The 6,000-nt window shown below is 46.2% G+C and overlaps 1 long non-coding RNA gene across 1 annotated transcript in view; it reads left to right on the top strand.

Moving 5' to 3' along the window:
* The first annotated feature begins 1,691 nt into the window (after window positions 1-1,691).
* The window catches only part of LOC147679779 (uncharacterized), a 554,695-nt gene continuing 550,386 nt past the window's right edge, over window positions 1,692-6,000 (top strand). The window contains exon 1 of the long non-coding RNA XR_015301009.1: window positions 1,692-1,768. This is a non-coding gene — a long non-coding RNA (uncharacterized LOC147679779). The remainder of the gene's footprint in view (window positions 1,769-6,000) is intronic.

Below are 6,000 nucleotides of genomic sequence, written 5' to 3'. Positions count from 1 at the left end.
CCCCTTGTTCCCAAACAGACCACCAGCCTTCGTACCTTTCGACACCGCAACATTCCCTGTTGAAACAAATCAGGGTCCCCTTGACGTGACTTGAATGACAATGAGACTTGAACTTTTGCATGATGAGCACAGGACTCCGGCAAAAGACTGAGAGAAACAGATTGCCCCAACACACCCCTCACAGTTGTGACTGGAACAAGTGCAACATCCTCAATTCGTAATTCACCCCCCTCCATGTTATCATTAGAGACATCCAAAAGAAGGTCATCATCATGTCCAACATAAACCCCAAAACCCCCAGGCAACTTGCCAACACCAATTCCACCATCGTTACAATGCCATTGGATAATGTCGCTGCGCACTGCGCCTCACATTCCAGAAGAGAAATCCGCTCCAGATCCCCTTCCAGTGCCCTCCACCCCAGACAGAAACGCCTCCTGCGCAGCCCGTAACTGTGTCCTGCCAGCAGAGGACTGGCGCACTGTAGCTGTATACTTGCCGTCGTAGCCGCTCAAGCCAGACTGCACCGTACTGATATACCCACAAACCCCCGCCGCAGCAGTGGAAACAACTGCGCATGAATCGCCACCTGGAGCAAGCTCCCGAACAAGGACACCACAGCATGCATAGAGTCAGGCCCAACCACCTTGCGTCCCAAAGGAAAAGAAGCGTAGCTCGGTGTCAACACACCTCCATGCCCCACAAACAAGCCGACGGCGGAAACAAGATGAACCAAGGGCCCCAGGCTGAACCTCCTGGGAGAGGGGGACAGCACAGAAGCCCTGCCAAGTAATTGTAGAGACGTAGCGAAAACCTGGCCAGCCCCACTACACACCGGAGAAACAGGGGCACGAGGCGGGGCCATTGTACCCTCAACCATGCCGATGTGACGCTTAGAGTATGTCCATTCGTATCCCCTCCCTATGTATATAGAGATAACTCCAAGCACTGGAATATGCAGTAGCCCTCTGTACTCTACAATTCCTAAGGAACTTGTAGAGTGTACCGAAAAGCGACAATTGTGAGAGAACAAAATACATGGGTAGCAAAGCGCCAGGAGGAAAAAGTGACAAGTGTGCAGGTTACAAAAGAAACAAAGAACAAGTAGAGGTAGAGTACCGCAATATAAGCAAGACAACCGGGCACAAGCATCAACGTAACGTAGGCAATGGGGGCACCTGTGCAAGTATAAAAGGCAAACAAAATGTGAGAGGAAGCATACTGTTTGTTACAAGGGAAAGAGGTGTGAGATGCAAAGCACTCCGACATCCCCGGGAAAAAACCCTACTCGCCGCCAGCCTCCCTAGTGCGCAATGATCCTCTGCGCTGACCCTATTATTCCATCGTCTTCACTGCTACATTTTGCTTGCGGGAAAGTGTCACTCACAGTCGTTGAAATGTCACTCATAATTACACAGAAAATATAAAAATGTCACTCATAACAATCTGAAACCTTGGCAGCTATGCGTCACGGTGAGAGGTGCTTGCTTGCTCTTCCAAAGCAGAGCAAATGGACAGTTAAAAAGTAAATACAAGAACAGAATTGATAGTAAGCTCATACACCTCGTAACTCTGTTTCTTTCCTGTATAAAAAGCAGCCTCTCAGTTACCGACAGCAGGAGAAACCATTGACATCAGAGCAACCCACGTCCGCGACGGAGCTCTCACTGCGACGTCAATTGCGTCTGCGTCACGCTCAGAGCAGTAGCACTCGAGTCCACAAACCGTTCTCGTCCGACCACTTAGCTCTACAAAGGCGAACAAAATGGTGAGTAGCTGCTGTTTCATTAAGAGTCAATGCCGGTGTTAAGTCATATCTCGTATTACCCTCCAGTTTGTGTACCGTCTGCTCGTCCGCTGTTTCCAGGTCTCCTCTCAACAGAGGCTCCTCAGCGCCGCCTCTCGTCACAGAGAGCTCCCTTCCCTGCCTCTCGTTGACCGTGGTGTCTTCTGAACTCGCCCCATTCGGAAGAACAGTCACAGTAGTACTTCGCCGAGCCAAGTTGTTGTAAGTGTGCACTAGTCTCTTGATTAATTAACTGCAAATACATATTCACTTCAAAAAAAGAAGAGGGAACGTACCAAGATAGCTTTCGTAAAAAAAATTGTTTATTCTACGCTCCGCAGCCTAGAAATGTTCACCTCTGGCATGCTATTTCCACAGCTTCTGGACAAAATTATCTTTGATGGGTCGAACAGCACTTTCCTCGAATGTTAGGTCGACTGACCTGTAGTGTATGCTTTAGCAGTTGAACTCCTCCCATTGCTGCCAGATGGTTTTTATTTGGCTCTGTGACTGTCCTTCACAAAAACTTGCTTGCCAATGGCTAATCCACACCTAATGTCCCTCCTTTTTGTTTCCGTTTTGGCCGGATGCAGCACTGCCCAACTACTATATTGTTACACCCTGGGTGTTTATAACTTCGTTTGCGGACTTCTTTTCTTGTTATTGTGTTACCGTGCCTCAGCGCCATACATGCTTTATGTACGATGCGATTTCCACTTTTACAAACTATGTAAAAAATAAGCAAACCTCTTTCTCACTAGATTTGTTCTTAAGTTGATAAATGACAAGGAATTCAGTGCATTGATGTTGAGGAAAACAGGGCAGCCCTTTAAAATTGTAGTCTAGTTGATCACTTTAATGTTGTGGGCGTAGTCTGTGTGAGGTTCAGGTGACGTCACTATCGAAGACTGCTAGCTACTGGCACGGAGGAGAGACAGCATTACTGTTTGTCAAGTCTAACTCAGGGCTTTTGTGGGCTTCGTGAGTGTTTCTCTCCTTCCCCTCCCTCGATTGCGTTAATGCGTTTTTGTGTTCTCTTGTTGGCCAGTAAAAAAATAAAGAGGGTAAATTTGCTCTATATAAAAAATGGATAAATAATAAATACATAAATTTGAGTGGGGGGGATTAATTGTGGCGGCGACCTCGCGCCCACTACAGTCTGCAGGAACTTCTATTGCACGCACCCCTGTAGCTGCTCATGACAGCTTATCAACGAGTTATCTTGCATTGCTACGTTTATTTGCCCCTCACGCAGTCTGCATTTTTTCCGGGTTGTGTGCTAAGGACCACCTGCTCTTTTCCTGTGTCTTACTTTTGTGTCTGCTCATGTTACATATGTTCAAATATAAAGAGGTGATTTATACAGGAGGGCAGATTTGGGCATGTCATTTAGCCGTGCATTAGGATCTGTCTCTCCCAATGTCGCACGAGAAAGGTTTTGTTTCCGAAATTACGTATCTGGTCCCTTCATCTCCAGACTTCCAAACTGCAGAAATAGGTATCTTTAATTTTTCACAGCCAGGTTTACAACTACGTACTGTCGCTTCATAGTGGTACATTATGTTTGTGGTTCCGTAGCATAGTTGTAAGTTTGTAAAATTGCCCTCCAAGTTCAACATCTATTCAGCAGGGCCTTCTATATACCATATAATTGGCCGAAATGTGTATCACTCATCTGAAATGCCATGCAGGTTTGTCATTTGCAGGGCCACTGGACATATGCTATTCTGCAGCGATGTTTGCAGAGTTATGTACTTGCTGCATTTGCCACGTAATACATCATCTCCTGCACATACTACAGATTTGAAAAAAAACTAGCATTTACAATGCAATAGGTCTCGCATTATTAAAGTTTGAGCTATTGGCATTGTAAATGACAATGCCTTTTACTCATTTGCATCGGTGCGTAAACAATCGCTTTGTACTTATAGTCCATGCTTATGAGAAGCATGGCTGGCAGTCTCTTTTACTGCCAGCCTCAAGTGCGTGTTCATGCACCGATTGCAGGTTTTAAAAATGAATAAAAGGCATTGTCATTTACAATGCCAATAGCTCAAACTTTATTAATGCGAGACCTATTGCATTGTAAATGCTTGTTTTTGTCCAGATGTCTGTACTCCCCACAGAATATCCTATGCAATATTCCAAGGTACACACTTAGGGCCAGATGTAGGTAAATTCAATTTTGCGAGTCCTTAATAGCGATTTTTACCGAATCGCTATTAAACACACGCAAAATTTAATGTAGGTAGGAAGCGCAAAAATATTTGTGATTCCTTAATATTCTTTGATTGCGAATCGCAAATTGGGATTCGCAATCAAGGAATACCATCTCATTTATTCCTATGGGCCAAGAGGCCCATGGGAATGAATGGGATTTGCTTCCGCAATTTGCGAGTAACCAAGATGCACTCGCAAATTCTGGGCGCAATTTCAAGGGTGCAAGGGTTCCAAAAGAACACCCTGTTGCACCCCTGAAATGTACATGTGGCGCACAGACATGCCCAGAGGGCATGAATGTGTGCCTCATGGCACTTAAAAAAAAAACATTGTTTTTTTTAAAGGAAATCGCTAATTACCACCAGCGATTCCTTAAGGCTAAATTGCACTTTCTTTTGTGCTACTTACAATGCATTTAAGGAATCGCAATTTCAGATTCTTAAATGCAATCGCAAAATAAGGAATTGCAATTTTTGCGATTCCTTATTTTGCGAGTAGGTTTAATCTTACCTACATTGCTCAAAGCCTAATAGCCATCGCAAAGGCTGACATCAGGAATGGATACACAGCTCTATATGCAACGCTCAGACACCAGGAATGGATACGAAGCTCTATATGCGACGTTCTGACATCAGGAATCGGTACGCAGCTTTACATGCAATGCTCTGACATCAGGAATGGATATGCAGCTCTATATGCGATGCTCTTATCTAAGGAATGGATACACAGCGCTATATATGATGCTCTGACATCAGGAATGGATACACAGCTCTGTATGCAACACTCAGACATCAGGAACGGATACACAGCTCTATATGCAACGCTTTGACATCAGGAAGGGGTAGGCAGCTCTATATACGACACTAATATCAGGAATGGATACGCAGCTCTATATGCGACGAGCTTACATCAGGAATGGATATGCAGCTCTATATGCAACACCCTGACATCAGGAATGGATTCGCAGCACTATATGCAACGTTCTGACAGGATTGGATACGCAGCTCTATATGCAACGCTCTGACATCAGGAATGGATACGAAGCTCTATATGTGACATTCTGACATCAGGAATGGGTACGCAGCTTTACATGCAATGCTCAGACACCAGGAATGGATACGCAGCTCTATGGGCGACACTCTGACATCAGGAATGAATACACGGTTCTAGATGCAACAGTCTGACTTCAGGAATGACCGGTGTTGGACCCGGCCCTTTTGGCAGGTTCACCCCAAGGCTTCCTAGCCTGTTTCTGGAACCTGGTGGTGGTGATTTTAGGCCTCTGCGCACTTTTTCACTGTGGTACAGTGTAAAGTGCTTGAGCTCTCTGTGTATGTGTGGTGAGTGACCTGCCCTCCCATAGGAATGAATAGGGAATATGTATGCCCATGGTGGTTCCTGATGTGTGGGGAAGGCAGGGTCGAGTTTGGTGTGTGCAAACTCGTGAGATTGAATGCTGCGCAATGGTATATGTGGCATGATTGTGTCTAGTGGAGAAGTGCCACTTTTAGAAGTTGGCATATTTGTGTAATTTATGTCTGACGTGTGATTGGCTGAGGCTAGCTGGTGAGCCTGGCTCCAAGAGTCTGGGAGGGCCTGCCCCTGTGGTGAATGGAGTGTTTAGCATGCTGATGTGAGGGGAGGAGTGAGCCTGGGCCTGCTTGTGGATTGACCGTCTGGTTTGAGGGTCCTGAATGAGGCTGGGTTTTCCCCACACAATGCTGGCTCCACCCGTGGGGTGCGTCTGATGTCCCTAGTCTGGCCAGTGAAAGGAATTCCCTATAACCAGTTCTAGCTAGTTCTCACACTGCCTGCACCCTTTAGACAAAGGATTTTGGGTATAAAAAGGGTGCTGTGACACTCTAAAAATGTTCTTGTTTCTGACTTGAATCCTGCCAGGGGCGTGCTGCTGCTTGGGCTCAGGGGAAGGCGTGCCTCCCTGAGCCCTGCCCAGCCCCTGGATCCCTGATGGATGCCTGGAGGACTTCTGGGGG

Source organism: Lissotriton vulgaris, chromosome 11 (genome assembly GCF_964263255.1).
Source record: "Lissotriton vulgaris chromosome 11, aLisVul1.2, whole genome shotgun sequence".
NCBI classification, from domain to species: Eukaryota; Metazoa; Chordata; class Amphibia; order Caudata; family Salamandridae; genus Lissotriton; species Lissotriton vulgaris.
Note: the sequence above shows the minus strand (reverse complement) of the source record. Positions and strands in the feature narration are given on the sequence as shown.